At 41.8% G+C, this 17,635-nt stretch overlaps 6 non-coding genes across 6 annotated transcripts; all 6 read left to right on the top strand.

Moving 5' to 3' along the window:
• The first annotated feature begins 2,452 nt into the window (after positions 1-2,452).
• Positions 2,453-2,559, top strand: LOC126279557 (U6 spliceosomal RNA). Its single transcript, XR_007551030.1, has one exon. It is a non-coding gene; the product is annotated as a U6 spliceosomal RNA (small nuclear RNA).
• Positions 2,560-5,036: 2,477 nt separating this feature from the next.
• LOC126279652 (U6 spliceosomal RNA) lies at positions 5,037-5,143 on the top strand. The gene has a single exon (XR_007551119.1). It is a non-coding gene; the product is annotated as a U6 spliceosomal RNA (small nuclear RNA).
• Positions 5,144-7,620: 2,477 nt separating this feature from the next.
• LOC126279651 (U6 spliceosomal RNA) lies at positions 7,621-7,727 on the top strand. The gene has a single exon (XR_007551118.1). It is a non-coding gene; the product is annotated as a U6 spliceosomal RNA (small nuclear RNA).
• Positions 7,728-10,204: 2,477 nt separating this feature from the next.
• LOC126279722 (U6 spliceosomal RNA) lies at positions 10,205-10,311 on the top strand. The gene has a single exon (XR_007551186.1). It is a non-coding gene; the product is annotated as a U6 spliceosomal RNA (small nuclear RNA).
• A 2,477-nt stretch (positions 10,312-12,788) lies between these two features.
• Positions 12,789-12,895, top strand: LOC126279730 (U6 spliceosomal RNA). The gene has a single exon (XR_007551194.1). It is a non-coding gene; the product is annotated as a U6 spliceosomal RNA (small nuclear RNA).
• Positions 12,896-15,372: 2,477 nt separating this feature from the next.
• On the top strand, positions 15,373-15,479 carry LOC126279556 (U6 spliceosomal RNA). Its single transcript, XR_007551029.1, has one exon. It is a non-coding gene; the product is annotated as a U6 spliceosomal RNA (small nuclear RNA).
• Positions 15,480-17,635: the final 2,156 nt, after the last annotated feature.

Raw genomic sequence — 17,635 nt, 5'->3', positions numbered from 1 at the left:
TCACATCAGCTGCTAATACCATCAGCCAACTACACAAGTTTCGCTTCATATCTGCACCCACTTGTCACAAACTATGCTCTCCATTTACGCAGTTCTCCTCCACTTTCTTTCATTCACAACAGAACATGACAAAACTGGCAATAAACCTATCCCTTACATCACCAATGCACATCTAAAATGTCACTCTAATAACAAGTCAGCAAGCACACCAAAACCACAAGTACATGTCACTAGCACCCCTTCAACACAAATCACAGCCAGGCTAAGCCTAGCACAGGCAAAAGCCTCTTCTCTTCCTCAGTATCACACTCAGCTGTCACAGCATCTCTTGCTACTGTCTCAATCATGTCATTTCATAACACACACCTACTGCCACACACAACATTTGGAAACCTTACACCAACTTTACACAAGATAGCTGCATGTTCCAAATCTTTCTCACTCACATACTTTCACTTAGACTACTGCTTAAATACACTCTAGCGCTCTAAAATTAGCTTGCATTACCTAATATTTATTTTTCTCTAACGCCTACAAAGGTTCTGGTGCCTGTAAGCCACTATCACATACTGTCTGCACACAGACCCACAATATTTATCTTTATTCATCTTCATGGCTGCAGCTGATGCCATAATTGTTTGAGCAGCATAAACAAACATGTGAAGGAAGGTGTATCTTTCATGATTAAGTGTGCAAGCTACCCCTTTACAGGAAGTTTATTTAACATTATGTTTCAAGTAACTTTCCTAGTGGCCTTGCTATCCAGCTGCAGCCTCATAATACAGACTGCAGGTGACACCTCATCAGGTTCTTAACTGAAGCATATCTGCCTGTGTAATAAGCCACTGCCCTTCACCTAAAAACCAACTATTACTGCAAATCTGTGGTGAATCAGCATGTCATGTACAAATTTCACTGGTGTGACCCACAAAGTATTTTCCCACATGTCTGGCAATCTGCCATTACATACAGTTACTTAAATAAATTCCAAAAGTGTCAGCCAATGAATACCACAACACTGAAGTGTTTAGACAGCAGACCACTATGCTAATATTAACATATAGCATTTAGATGTGAGACTCTACTATTTTGACAGCACTTTGAATCCCATCAATGTGATACAAGTCGATGGTGTTCACAATTGCAGCTGATGCACTTCTCATCCTGTGTCTAGGAGAAAGATTGCACAAACTCTGCATGCAATATTCATCATGTTACATACACAGAAGCTCTACCACATAAGCAGATACAGAGCCAGTCAAGACACAAAACACTAGCAAGCTTCAAGATTTCAGGAATAGACAACTACATCACAAACCAGTTTGTGTCACATTGACACCAGTAGCTACTCAGTTATTAACTGCTTTCAAATACTAAATCTATCACTCTTTGTTCTGCACTAGCAATTCTTCCTGCAATAACAACATTCACCAACCTGGATTACAGCTGATTGACATTTCACAGGAACATAACTACAGCTACTAACACAATGCTAACCTGGTTTCTCTTACCACATGTCCCCTCGATATTTTAGGCTCATTCACACACCTCAATCACAGTGTTTCACTGTTGTCAAGTAGACCTGCCCTGTGTACACCTGGATCAACACAAATATATCACCTGGTATTGTACTGAAAACGGAACTATGTCCATCATTCCTACTACTATCTCACACAAGTCGCATTAACCCATCCATGCCCTAGTAATGACCTACACTGCTGTGTTTCAAAGTGTGCAATACGAATGCTGTTTTTAATGGTTCGTGAGGCTACTGTGTCTCTTCTTGCAGTCACTATTGTCTTCTGGCGCCATTGGATGAATAGAACCATGCTTGGTCTCTGTGGAGTTCCTCAGTAATTTACATGGTCACAGGCTGTGTCTTCTTGTGTTGTACTTGATGTGTGAGTTAAAAGTTGCATTGCATATGAGCACTCTGTAATTAAATCGATAGGTATCGTAAGAAAGTACCACTGCAAGAGTAATGCAATTTGTGTTAGCAGTGAAGACAGTTTGGCCAAAATATTCGCTTGTTTTGAGAGTCTTGAAGACCTGCTACCTGCTCCAGTCAGAGTCATTTATCCCACACATTAGAGAAGTGTGTTTCATACGTATGCCTATAAGACACTAAACTCGGGATGTGAGAACATGGCGACAATAGCTGCCAACACGTCTTGCTGCCGCCTAGCGGCAGCTGTGTGAAACTGCTGCTGCTCTGGGTGGATGGTGCGAGAGCAAACGACTCTACGATCTAAGTTTTACACCCAAAACTGCCAAATCTACAGTTGACAGAGCTGCCACTTACTAAGAACGACACCTCGCAGTAATTAGTTCACAAATTAGCACTCGGCAGGCCTTGTGTTCCTCGCCAGAGCTGTGTAAACCTACGTCCAAGCCGAACCATGTTTGACGCGACGCCATAACTATATATACAATTTCAGAGGGCTCCTCGAATGTACTCGCTTCGGCGGTACATATACTAAAATTGGAACGATACAGAGAAGATTAGCATGGCCCCTGCGCAAGGATGACACGCAAAATCGTGAAGCGTTCCACATTTTTTTTCGCAATCTCACTCTCTCATGCCTCACATCAGCTGCTAATACCATCAGCCAACTACACAAGTTTCGCTTCATATCTGCACCCACTTGTCACAAACTATGCTCTCCATTTACGCAGTTCTCCTCCACTTTCTTTCATTCACAACAGAACATGACAAAACTGGCAATAAACCTATCCCTTACATCACCAATGCACATCTAAAATGTCACTCTAATAACAAGTCAGCAAGCACACCAAAACCACAAGTACATGTCACTAGCACCCCTTCAACACAAATCACAGCCAGGCTAAGCCTAGCACAGGCAAAAGCCTCTTCTCTTCCTCAGTATCACACTCAGCTGTCACAGCATCTCTTGCTACTGTCTCAATCATGTCATTTCATAACACACACCTACTGCCACACACAACATTTGGAAACCTTACACCAACTTTACACAAGATAGCTGCATGTTCCAAATCTTTCTCACTCACATACTTTCACTTAGACTACTGCTTAAATACACTCTAGCGCTCTAAAATTAGCTTGCATTACCTAATATATATTTTTCTCTAACGCCTACAAAGCTTCTGGTGCCTGTAAGCCACTATCACATACTGTCTGCACACAGACCCACAATATTTATCTTTATTCATCTTCATGGCTGCAGCTGATGCCATAATTGTTTGAGCAGCATAAACAAACATGTGAAGGAAGGTGTATCTTTCATGATTAAGTGTGCAAGCTACCCCTTTACAGGAAGTTTATTTAACATTATGTTTCAAGTAACTTTCCTAGTGGCCTTGCTATCCAGCTGCAGCCTCATAATACAGACTGCAGGTGACACCTCATCAGGTTCTTAACTGAAGCATATCTGCCTGTGTAATAAGCCACTGCCCTTCACCTAAAAACCAACTATTACAGCAAATCTGTGGTGCATCAGCATGTCATGTACAAATTTCACTGGTGTGACCCACAAAGTATTTTCCCACATGTCTGGCAATCTGCCATTACATACAGTTACTTAAATAAATTCCAAAAGTGTCAGCCAATGAATACCACAACACTGAAGTGTTTAGACAGCAGACCACTATGCTAATATTAACATATAGCATTTAGATGTGAGACTCTACTATTTTGACAGCACTTTGAATCCCATCAATGTGATACAAGTCGATGGTGTTCACAATTGCAGCTGATGCACCTCTCATCCTGTGTCTAGGAGAAAGATTGCACAAACTCTGCATGCAATATTCATCATGTTACATACACAGAAGCTCTACCACATAAGCAGATACAGAGCCAGTCAAGACACAAAACACTAGCAAGCTTCAAGATTTCAGGAATAGACAACTACATCACAAACCAGTTTGTGTCACATTGACACCAGTAGCTACTCAGTTATTAACTGCTTTCAAATACTAAATCTATCACTCTTTGTTCTGCACTAGCAATTCTTCCTGCAATAACAACATTCACCAACCTGGATTACAGCTGATTGACATTTCACAGGAACATAACTACAGCTACTAACACAATGCTAACCTGGTTTCTCTTACCACATGTCCCCTCGATATTTTAGGCTCATTCACACACCTCAATCACAGTGTTTCACTGTTGTCAAGTAGACCTGCCCTGTGTACACCTGGATCAACACAAATATATCACCTGGTATTGTACTGAAAACGGAACTATGTCCATCATTCCTACTACTATCTCACACAAGTCGCATTAACCCATCCATGCCCTAGTAATGACCTACACTGCTGTGTTTCAAAGTGTGCAATACGAATGCTGTTTTTAATGGTTCGTGAGGCTACTGTGTCTCTTCTTGCAGTCACTATTGTCTTCTGGCGCCATTGGATGAATAGAACCATGCTTGGTCTCTGTGGAGTTCCTCAGTAATTTACATGGTCACAGGCTGTGTCTTCTTGTGTTGTACTTGATGTGTGAGTTAAAAGTTGCATTGCATATGAGCACTCTGTAATTAAATCGATAGGTATCGTAAGAAAGTACCACTGCAAGAGTAATGCAATTTGTGTTAGCAGTGAAGACAGTTTGGCCAAAATATTCGCTTGTTTTGAGAGTCTTGAAGACCTGCTACCTGCTCCAGTCAGAGTCATTTATCCCACACATTAGAGAAGTGTGTTTCATACGTATGCCTATAAGACACTAAACTCGGGATGTGAGAACATGGCGACAATAGCTGCCAACACGTCTTGCTGCCGCCTAGCGGCAGCTGTGTGAAACTGCTGCTGCTCTGGGTGGATGGTGCGAGAGCAAACGACTCTACGATCTAAGTTTTACACCCAAAACTGCCAAATCTACAGTTGACAGAGCTGCCACTTACTAAGAACGACACCTCGCAGTAATTAGTTCACAAATTAGCACTCGGCAGGCCTTGTGTTCCTCGCCAGAGCTGTGTAAACCTACGTCCAAGCCGAACCATGTTTGACGCGACGCCATAACTATATATACAATTTCAGAGGGCTCTTGGAATGTACTCGCTTCGGCGGTACATATACTAAAATTGGAACGATACAGAGAAGATTAGCATGGCCCCTGCGCAAGGATGACACGCAAAATCGTGAAGCGTTCCGCATTTTTTTTCGCAATCTCACTCTCTCATGCCTCACATCAGCTGCTAATACCATCAGCCAACTACACAAGTTTCGCTTCATATCTGCACCCACTTGTCACAAACTATGCTCTCCATTTACGCAGTTCTCCTCCACTTTCTTTCATTCACAACAGAACATGACAAAACTGGCAATAAACCTATCCCTTACATCACCAATGCACATCTAAAATGTCACTCTAATAACAAGTCAGCAAGCACACCAAAACCACAAGTACATGTCACTAGCACCCCTTCAACACAAATCACAGCCAGGCTAAGCCTAGCACAGGCAAAAGCCTCTTCTCTTCCTCAGTATCACACTCAGCTGTCACAGCATCTCTTGCTACTGTCTCAATCATGTCATTTCATAACACACACCTACTGCCACACACAACATTTGGAAACCTTACACCAACTTTACACAAGATAGCTGCATGTTCCAAATCTTTCTCACTCACATACTTTCACTTAGACTACTGCTTAAATACACTCTAGCGCTCTAAAATTAGCTTGCATTACCTAATATTTATTTTTCTCTAACGCCTACAAAGCTTCTGGTGCCTGTAAGCCACTATCACATACTGTCTGCACACAGACCCACAATATTTATCTTTATTCATCTTCATGGCTGCAGCTGATGCCATAATTGTTTGAGCAGCATAAACAAACATGTGAAGGAAGGTGTATCTTTCATGATTAAGTGTGCAAGCTACCCCTTTACAGGAAGTTTATTTAACATTATGTTTCAAGTAACTTTCCTAGTGGCCTTGCTATCCAGCTGCAGCCTCATAATACAGACTGCAGGTGACACCTCATCAGGTTCTTAACTGAAGCATATCTGCCTGTGTAATAAGCCACTGCCCTTCACCTAAAAACCAACTATTACTGCAAATCTGTGGTGCATCAGCATGTCATGTACAAATTTCACTGGTGTGACCCACAAAGTATTTTCCCACATGTCTGGCAATCTGCCATTACATACAGTTACTTAAATAAATTCCAAAAGTGTCAGCCAATGAATACCACAACACTGAAGTGTTTAGACAGCAGACCACTATGCTAATATTAACATATAGCATTTAGATGTGAGACTCTACTATTTTGACAGCACTTTGAATCCCATCAATGTGATACAAGTCGATGGTGTTCACAATTGCAGCTGATGCACCTCTCATCCTGTGTCTAGGAGAAAGATTGCACAAACTCTGCATGCAATATTCATCATGTTACATACACAGAAGCTCTACCACATAAGCAGATACAGAGCCAGTCAAGACACAAAACACTAGCAAGCTTCAAGATTTCAGGAATAGACAACTACATCACAAACCAGTTTGTGTCACATTGACACCAGTAGCTACTCAGTTATTAACTGCTTTCAAATACTAAATCTATCACTCTTTGTTCTGCACTAGCAATTCTTCCTGCAATAACAACATTCACCAACCTGGATTACAGCTGATTGACATTTCACAGGAACATAACTACAGCTACTAACACAATGCTAACCTGGTTTCTCTTACCACATGTCCCCTCGATATTTTAGGCTCATTCACACACCTCAATCACAGTGTTTCACTGTTGTCAAGTAGACCTGCCCTGTGTACACCTGGATCAACACAAATATATCACCTGGTATTGTACTGAAAACGGAACTATGTCCATCATTCCTACTACTATCTCACACAAGTCGCATTAACCCATCCATGCCCTAGTAATGACCTACACTGCTGTGTTTCAAAGTGTGCAATACGAATGCTGTTTTTAATGGTTCGTGAGGCTACTGTGTCTCTTCTTGCAGTCACTATTGTCTTCTGGCGCCATTGGATGAATAGAACCATGCTTGGTCTCTGTGGAGTTCCTCAGTAATTTACATGGTCACAGGCTGTGTCTTCTTGTGTTGTACTTGATGTGTGAGTTAAAAGTTGCATTGCATATGAGCACTCTGTAATTAAATCGATAGGTATCGTAAGAAAGTACCACTGCAAGAGTAATGCAATTTGTGTTAGCAGTGAAGACAGTTTGGCCAAAATATTCGCTTGTTTTGAGAGTCTTGAAGACCTGCTACCTGCTCCAGTCAGAGTCATTTATCCCACACATTAGAGAAGTGTGTTTCATACGTATGCCTATAAGACACTAAACTCGGGATGTGAGAACATGGCGACAATAGCTGCCAACACGTCTTGCTGCCGCCTAGCGGCAGCTGTGTGAAACTGCTGCTGCTCTGGGTGGATGGTGCGAGAGCAAACGACTCTACGATCTAAGTTTTACACCCAAAACTGCCAAATCTACAGTTGACAGAGCTGCCACTTACTAAGAACGACACCTCGCAGTAATTAGTTCACAAATTAGCACTCGGCAGGCCTTGTGTTCCTCGCCAGAGCTGTGTAAACCTACGTCCAAGCCGAACCATGTTTGACGCGACGCCATAACTATATATACAATTTCAGAGGGCTCCTCGAATGTACTCGCTTCGGCGGTACATATACTAAAATTGGAACGATACAGAGAAGATTAGCATGGCCCCTGCGCAAGGATGACACGCAAAATCGTGAAGCGTTCCGCATTTTTTTTCGCAATCTCACTCTCTCATGCCTCACATCAGCTGCTAATACCATCAGCCAACTACACAAGTTTCGCTTCATATCTGCACCCACTTGTCACAAACTATGCTCTCCATTTACGCAGTTCTCCTCCACTTTCTTTCATTCACAACAGAACATGACAAAACTGGCAATAAACCTATCCCTTACATCAGCAATGCACATCTAAAATGTCACTCTAATAACAAGTCAGCAAGCACACCAAAACCACAAGTACATGTCACTAGCACCCCTTCAACACAAATCACAGCCAGGCTAAGCCTAGCACAGGCAAAAGCCTCTTCTCTTCCTCAGTATCACACTCAGCTGTCACAGCATCTCTTGCTACTGTCTCAATCATGTCATTTCATAACACACACCTACTGCCACACACAACATTTGGAAACCTTACACCAACTTTACACAAGATAGCTGCATGTTCCAAATCTTTCTCACTCACATACTTTCACTTAGACTACTGCTTAAATACACTCTAGCGCTCTAAAATTAGCTTGCATTACCTAATATATATTTTTCTCTAACGCCTACAAAGCTTCTGGTGCCTGTAAGCCACTATCACATACTGTCTGCACACAGACCCACAATATTTATCTTTATTCATCTTCATGGCTGCAGCTGATGCCATAATTGTTTGAGCAGCATAAACAAACATGTGAAGGAAGGTGTATCTTTCATGATTAAGTGTGCAAGCTACCCCTTTACAGGAAGTTTATTTAACATTATGTTTCAAGTAACTTTCCTAGTGGCCTTGCTATCCAGCTGCAGCCTCATAATACAGACTGCAGGTGACACCTCATCAGGTTCTTAACTGAAGCATATCTGCCTGTGTAATAAGCCACTGCCCTTCACCTAAAAACCAACTATTACTGCAAATCTGTGGTGCATCAGCATGTCATGTACAAATTTCACTGGTGTGACCCACAAAGTATTTTCCCACATGTCTGGCAATCTGCCATTACATACAGTTACTTAAATAAATTCCAAAAGTGTCAGCCAATGAATACCACAACACTGAAGTGTTTAGACAGCAGACCACTATGCTAATATTAACATATAGCATTTAGATGTGAGACTCTACTATTTTGACAGCACTTTGAATCCCATCAATGTGATACAAGTCGATGGTGTTCACAATTGCAGCTGATGCACCTCTCATCCTGTGTCTAGGAGAAAGATTGCACAAACTCTGCATGCAATATTCATCATGTTACATACACAGAAGCTCTACCACATAAGCAGATACAGAGCCAGTCAAGACACAAAACACTAGCAAGCTTCAAGATTTCAGGAATAGACAACTACATCACAAACCAGTTTGTGTCACATTGACACCAGTAGCTACTCAGTTATTAACTGCTTTCAAATACTAAATCTATCACTCTTTGTTCTGCACTAGCAATTCTTCCTGCAATAACAACATTCACCAACCTGGATTACAGCTGATTGACATTTCACAGGAACATAACTACAGCTACTAACACAATGCTAACCTGGTTTCTCTTACCACATGTCCCCTCGATATTTTAGGCTCATTCACACACCTCAATCACAGTGTTTCACTGTTGTCAAGTAGACCTGCCCTGTGTACACCTGGATCAACACAAATATATCACCTGGTATTGTACTGAAAACGGAACTATGTCCATCATTCCTACTACTATCTCACACAAGTCGCATTAACCCATCCATGCCCTAGTAATGACCTACACTGCTGTGTTTCAAAGTGTGCAATACGAATGCTGTTTTTAATGGTTCGTGAGGCTACTGTGTCTCTTCTTGCAGTCACTATTGTCTTCTGGCGCCATTGGATGAATAGAACCATGCTTGGTCTCTGTGGAGTTCCTCAGTAATTTACATGGTCACAGGCTGTGTCTTCTTGTGTTGTACTTGATGTGTGAGTTAAAAGTTGCATTGCATATGAGCACTCTGTAATTAAATCGATAGGTATCGTAAGAAAGTACCACTGCAAGAGTAATGCAATTTGTGTTAGCAGTGAAGACAGTTTGGCCAAAATATTCGCTTGTTTTGAGAGTCTTGAAGACCTGCTACCTGCTCCAGTCAGAGTCATTTATCCCACACATTAGAGAAGTGTGTTTCATACGTATGCCTATAAGACACTAAACTCGGGATGTGAGAACATGGCGACAATAGCTGCCAACACGTCTTGCTGCCGCCTAGCGGCAGCTGTGTGAAACTGCTGCTGCTCTGGGTGGATGGTGCGAGAGCAAACGACTCTACGATCTAAGTTTTACACCCAAAACTGCCAAATCTACAGTTGACAGAGCTGCCACTTACTAAGAACGACACCTCGCAGTAATTAGTTCACAAATTAGCACTCGGCAGGCCTTGTGTTCCTCGCCAGAGCTGTGTAAACCTACGTCCAAGCCGAACCATGTTTGACGCGACGCCATAACTATATATACAATTTCAGAGGGCTCCTCGAATGTACTCGCTTCGGCGGTACATATACTAAAATTGGAACGATACAGAGAAGATTAGTGTGGCCCCTGCGCAAGGATGACACGCAAAATCGTGAAGCGTTCCACATTTTTTTTCGCAATCTCACTCTCTCATGCCTCACATCAGCTGCTAATACCATCAGCCAACTACACAAGTTTCGCTTCATATCTGCACCCACTTGTCACAAACTATGCTCTCCATTTACGCAGTTCTCCTCCACTTTCTTTCATTCACAACAGAACATGACAAAACTGGCAATAAACCTATCCCTTACATCACCAATGCACATCTAAAATGTCACTCTAATAACAAGTCAGCAAGCACACCAAAACCACAAGTACATGTCACTAGCACCCCTTCAACACAAATCACAGCCAGGCTAAGCCTAGCACAGGCAAAAGCCTCTTCTCTTCCTCAGTATCACACTCAGCTGTCACAGCATCTCTTGCTACTGTCTCAATCATGTCATTTCATAACACACACCTACTGCCACACACAACATTTGGAAACCTTACACCAACTTTACACAAGATAGCTGCATGTTCCAAATCTTTCTCACTCACATACTTTCACTTAGACTACTGCTTAAATACACTCTAGCGCTCTAAAATTAGCTTGCATTACCTAATATTTATTTTTCTCTAACGCCTACAAAGCTTCTGGTGCCTGTAAGCCACTATCACATACTGTCTGCACACAGACCCACAATATTTATCTTTATTCATCTTCATGGCTGCAGCTGATGCCATAATTGTTTGAGCAGCATAAACAAACATGTGAAGGAAGGTGTATCTTTCATCATTAAGTGTGCAAGCTACCCCTTTACAGGAAGTTTATTTAACATTATGTTTCAAGTAACTTTCCTAGTGGCCTTGCTATCCAGCTGCAGCCTCATAATACAGACTGCAGGTGACACCTCATCAGGTTCTTAACTGAAGCATATCTGCCTGTGTAATAAGCCACTGCCCTTCACCTAAAAACCAACTATTACTGCAAATCTGTGGTGAATCAGCATGTCATGTACAAATTTCACTGGTGTGACCCACAAAGTATTTTCCCACATGTCTGGCAATCTGCCATTACATACAGTTACTTAAATAAATTCCAAAAGTGTCAGCCAATGAATACCACAACACTGAAGTGTTTAGACAGCAGACCACTATGCTAATATTAACATATAGCATTTAGATGTGAGACTCTACTATTTTGACAGCACTTTGAATCCCATCAATGTGATACAAGTCGATGGTGTTCACAATTGCAGCTGATGCACCTCTCATCCTGTGTCTAGGAGAAAGATTGCACAAACTCTGCATGCAATATTCATCATGTTACATACACAGAAGCTCTACCACATAAGCAGATACAGAGCCAGTCAAGACACAAAACACTAGCAAGCTTCAAGATTTCAGGAATAGACAACTACATCACAAACCAGTTTGTGTCACATTGACACCAGTAGCTACTCAGTTATTAACTGCTTTCAAATACTAAATCTATCACTCTTTGTTCTGCACTAGCAATTCTTCCTGCAATAACAACATTCACCAACCTGGATTACAGCTGATTGACATTTCACAGGAACATAACTACAGCTACTAACACAATGCTAACCTGGTTTCTCTTACCACATGTCCCCTCGATATTTTAGGCTCATTCACACACCTCAATCACAGTGTTTCACTGTTGTCAAGTAGACCTGCCCTGTGTACACCTGGATCAACACAAATATATCACCTGGTATTGTACTGAAAACGGAACTATGTCCATCATTCCTACTACTATCTCACACAAGTCGCATTAACCCATCCATGCCCTAGTAATGACCTACACTGCTGTGTTTCAAAGTGTGCAATACGAATGCTGTTTTTAATGGTTCGTGAGGCTACTGTGTCTCTTCTTGCAGTCACTATTGTCTTCTGGCGCCATTGGATGAATAGAACCATGCTTGGTCTCTGTGGAGTTCCTCAGTAATTTACATGGTCACAGGCTGTGTCTTCTTGTGTTGTACTTGATGTGTGAGTTAAAAGTTGCATTGCATATGAGCACTCTGTAATTAAATCGATAGGTATCGTAAGAAAGTACCACTGCAAGAGTAATGCAATTTGTGTTAGCAGTGAAGACAGTTTGGCCAAAATATTCGCTTGTTTTGAGAGTCTTGAAGACCTGCTACCTGCTCCAGTCAGAGTCATTTATCCCACACATTAGAGAAGTGTGTTTCATACGTATGCCTATAAGACACTAAACTCGGGATGTGAGAACATGGCGACAATAGCTGCCAACACGTCTTGCTGCCGCCTAGCGGCAGCTGTGTGAAACTGCTGCTGCTCTGGGTGGATGGTGCGAGAGCAAACGACTCTACGATCTAAGTTTTACACCCAAAACTGCCAAATCTACAGTTGACAGAGCTGCCACTTACTAAGAACGACACCTCGCAGTAATTAGTTCACAAATTAGCACTCGGCAGGCCTTGTGTTCCTCGCCAGAGCTGTGTAAACCTACGTCCAAGCCGAACCATGTTTGACGCGACGCCATAACTATATATACAATTTCAGAGGGCTCCTCGAATGTACTCGCTTCGGCGGTACATATACTAAAATTGGAACGATACAAAGAAGATTAACATGGCCCCTGCGCAAGGATGACACGCAAAATCGTGAAGCGTTCCACATGTTTTTTCGCAATCTCACTCTCTCATGCCTCACATCAGCTGCTAATACCATCAGCCAACTACACAAGTTTCGCTTCATATCTGCACCCACTTGTCACAAACTATGCTCTCCATTTACGCAGTTCTCCTCCACTTTCTTTCATTCACAACAGAACATGACAAAACTGGCAATAAACCTATCCCTTACATCACCAATGCACATCTAAAATGTCACTCTAATAACAAGTCAGCAAGCACACCAAAACCACAAGTACATGTCACTAGCACCCCTTCAACACAAATCACAGCCAGGCTAAGCCTAGCACAGGCAAAAGCCTCTTCTCTTCCTCAGTATCACACTCAGCTGTCACAGCATCTCTTGCTACTGTCTCAATCATGTCATTTCATAACACACACCTACTGCCACACACAACATTTGGAAACCTTACACCAACTTTACACAAGATAGCTGCATGTTCCAAATCTTTCTCACTCACATACTTTCACTTAGACTACTGCTTAAATACACTCTAGCGCTCTAAAATTAGCTTGCATTACCTAATATTTATTTTTCTCTAACGCCTACAAAGCTTCTGGTGCCTGTAAGCCACTATCACATACTGTCTGCACACAGACCCACAATATTTATCTTTATTCATCTTCATGGCTGCAGCTGATGCCATAATTGTTTGAGCAGCATAAACAAACATGTGAAGGAAGGTGTATCTTTCATGATTAAGTGTGCAAGCTACCCCTTTACAGGAAGTTTATTTAACATTATGTTTCAAGTAACTTTCCTAGTGGCCTTGCTATCCAGCTGCAGCCTCATAATACAGACTGCAGGTGACACCTCATCAGGTTCTTAACTGAAGCATATCTGCCTGTGTAATAAGCCACTGCCCTTCACCTAAAAACCAACTATTACTGCAAATCTGTGGTGAATCAGCATGTCATGTACATATTTCACTGGTGTGACCCACAAAGTATTTTCCCACATGTCTGGCAATCTACCATTACATACAGTTACTTAAATAAGTTCCAAAAGTGTCAGCCAATGAATACCACAACACTGAAGTGTTTAGACAGCAGACCAGTATGCTAATATTAACATATAGCATTTAGATGTGAGACTCTACTATTTTGACAGCACTTTGAATCCCATCAATGTGATACAAGTCGATGGTGTTCACAATTGCAGCTGATGCACCTCTCATCCTGTGTCTAGGAGAAAGATTGGACAAACTCTGCATGCAATATTCATCATGTTACATACACAGAAGCTCTACCACATAAGCAGATACAGAGCCAGTCAAGACACAAAACACTAGCAAGCTTCAAGATTTCAGGAATAGACAACTACATCACAAACCAGTTTGTGTCACATTGACACCAGTAGCTACTCAGTTATTAACTGCTTTCAAATACTAAATCTATCACTCTTTGTTCTGCACTAGCAATTCTTCCTGCAATAACAACATTCACCAACCTGGATTACAGCTGATTGACATTTCACAGGAACATAACTACAGCTACTAACACAATGCTAACCTGGTTTCTCTTACCACATGTCCCCTCGATATTTTAGGCTCATTCACACACCTCAATCACAGTGTTTCACTGTTGTCAAGTAGACCTGCCCTGTGTACACCTGGATCAACACAAATATATCACCTGGTATTGTACTGAAAACGGAACTATGTCCATCATTCCTACTACTATCTCACACAAGTCGCATTAACCCATCCATGCCCTAGTAATGACCTACACTGCTGTGTTTCAAAGTGTGCAATACGAATGCTGTTTTTAATGGTTCGTGAGGCTACTGTGTCTCTTCTTGCAGTCACTATTGTCTTCTGGCGCCATTGGATGAATAGAACCATGCTTGGTCTCTGTGGAGTTCCTCAGTAATTTACATGGTCACAGGCTGTGTCTTCTTGTGTTGTACTTGATGTGTGAGTTAAAAGTTGCATTGCATATGAGCACTCTGTAATTAAATCGATAGGTATCGTAAGAAAGTACCACTGCAAGAGTAATGCAATTTGTGTTAGCAGTGAAGACAGTTTGGCCAAAATATTCGCTTGTTTTGAGAGTCTTGAAGACCTGCTACCTGCTCCAGTCAGAGTCATTTATCCCACACATTAGAGAAGTGTGTTTCATACGTATGCCTATAAGACACTAAACTCGGGATGTGAGAACATGGCGACAATAGCTGCCAACACGTCTTGCTGCCGCCTAGCGGCAGCTGTGTGAAACTGCTGCTGCTCTGGGTGGATGGTGCGAGAGCAAACGACTCTACGATCTAAGTTTTACACCCAAAACTGCCAAATCTACAGTTGACAGAGCTGCCACTTACTAAGAACGACACCTCGCAGTAATTAGTTCACAAATTAGCACTCGGCAGGCCTTGTGTTCCTCGCCAGAGCTGTGTAAACCTACGTCCAAGCCGAACCATGTTTGACGCGACGCCATAACTATATATACAATTTCAGAGGGCTCCTCGAATGTACTCGCTTCGGCGGTACATATACTAAAATTGGAACGATACAGAGAAGATTAGCATGGCCCCTGCGCAAGGATGACACGCAAAATCGTGAAGCGTTCCACATTTTTTTTCGCAATCTCACTCTCTCATGCCTCACATCAGCTGCTAATACCATCAGCCAACTACACAAGTTTCGCTTCATATCTGCACCCACTTGTCACAAACTATGCTCTCCATTTACGCAGTTCTCCTCCACTTTCTTTCATTCACAACAGAACATGACAAAACTGGCAATAAACCTATCCCTTACATCAGCAATGCACATCTAAAATGTCACTCTAATAACAAGTCAGCAAGCACACCAAAACCACAAGTACATGTCACTAGCACCCCTTCAACACAAATCACAGCCAGGCTAAGCCTAGCACAGGCAAAAGCCTCTTCTCTTCCTCAGTATCACACTCAGCTGTCACAGCATCTCTTGCTACTGTCTCAATCATGTCATTTCATAACACACACCTACTGCCACACACAACATTTGGAAACCTTACACCAACTTTACACAAGATAGCTGCATGTTCCAAATCTTTCTCACTCACATACTTTCACTTAGACTACTGCTTAAATACACTCTAGCGCTCTAAAATTAGCTTGCATTACCTAATATTTATTTTTCTCTAACGCCTACAAAGGTTCTGGTGCCTGTAAGCCACTATCACATACTGTCTGCACACAGACCCACAATATTTATCTTTATTCATCTTCATGGCTGCAGCTGATGCCATAATTGTTTGAGCAGCATAAACAAACATGTGAAGGAAGGTGTATCTTTCATGATTAAGTGTGCAAGCTACCCCTTTACAGGAAGTTTATTTAACATTATGTTTCAAGTAACTTTCCTAGTGGCCTTGCTATCCAGCTGCAGCCTCATAATACAGACTGCAGGTGACACCTCATCAGGTTCTTAACTGAAGCATATCTGCCTGTGTAATAAGCCACTGCCCTTCACCTAAAAACCAACTATTACTGCAAATCTGTGGTGAATCAGCATGTCATGTACAAATTTCACTGGTGTGACCCACAAAGTATTTTCCCACATGTCTGGCAATCTGCCATTACATACAGTTACTTAAATAAATTCCAAAAGTGTCAGCCAATGAATACCACAACACTGAAGTGTTTAGACAGCAGACCACTATGCTAATATTAACATATAGCATTTAGATGTGAGACTCTACTATTTTGACAGCACTTTGAATCCCATCAATGTGATACAAGTCGATGGTGTTCACAATTGCAGCTGATGCACCTCTCATCCTGTGTCTAGGAGAAAGATTGCACAAACTCTGCATGCAATATTCATCATGTTACATACACAGAAGCTCTACCACATAAGCAGATACAGAGCCAGTCAAGACACAAAACACTAGCAAGCTTCAAGATTTCAGGAATAGACAACTACATCACAAACCAGTTTGTGTCACATTGACACCAGTAGCTACTCAGTTATTAACTGCTTTCAAATACTAAATCTATCACTCTTTGTTCTGCACTAGCAATTCTTCCTGCAATAACAACATTCACCAACCTGGATTACAGCTGATTGACATTTCACAGGAACATAACTACAGCTACTAACACAATGCTAACCTGGTTTCTCTTACCACATGTCCCCTCGATATTTTAGGCTCATTCACACACCTCAATCACAGTGTTTCACTGTTGTCAAGTAGACCTGCCCTGTGTACACCTGGATCAACACAAATATATCACCTGGTATTGTACTGAAAACGGAACTATGTCCATCATTCCTACTACTATCTCACACAAGTCGCATTAACCCATCCATGCCCTAGTAATGACCTACACTGCTGTGTTTCAAAGTGTGCAATACGAATGCTGTTTTTAATGGTTCGTGAGGCTACTGTGTCTCTTCTTGCAGTCACTATTGTCTTCTGGCGCCATTGGATGAATAGAACCATGCTTGGACTCTGTGGAGTTCCTCAGTAATTTACATGGTCACAGGCTGTGTCTTCTTGTGTTGTACTTGATGTGTGAGTTAAAAGTTGCATTGCATATGAGCACTCTGTAATTAAATCGATAGGTATCGTAAGAAAGTACCACTGCAAGAGTAATGCAATTTGTGTTAGCAGTGAAGACAGTTTGGCCAAAATATTCGCTTGTTTTGAGAGTCTTGAAGACCTGCTACCTGCTCCAGTCAGAGTCATTTATCCCACACATTAGAGAAGTGTGTTTCATACGTATGCCTATAAGACACTAAACT

This window comes from Schistocerca gregaria, chromosome 6 (genome assembly GCF_023897955.1).
Source record: "Schistocerca gregaria isolate iqSchGreg1 chromosome 6, iqSchGreg1.2, whole genome shotgun sequence".
Lineage (NCBI taxonomy): Eukaryota > Metazoa > Arthropoda > Insecta > Orthoptera > Acrididae > Schistocerca > Schistocerca gregaria.
Note: the sequence above shows the minus strand (reverse complement) of the source record. Positions and strands in the feature narration are given on the sequence as shown.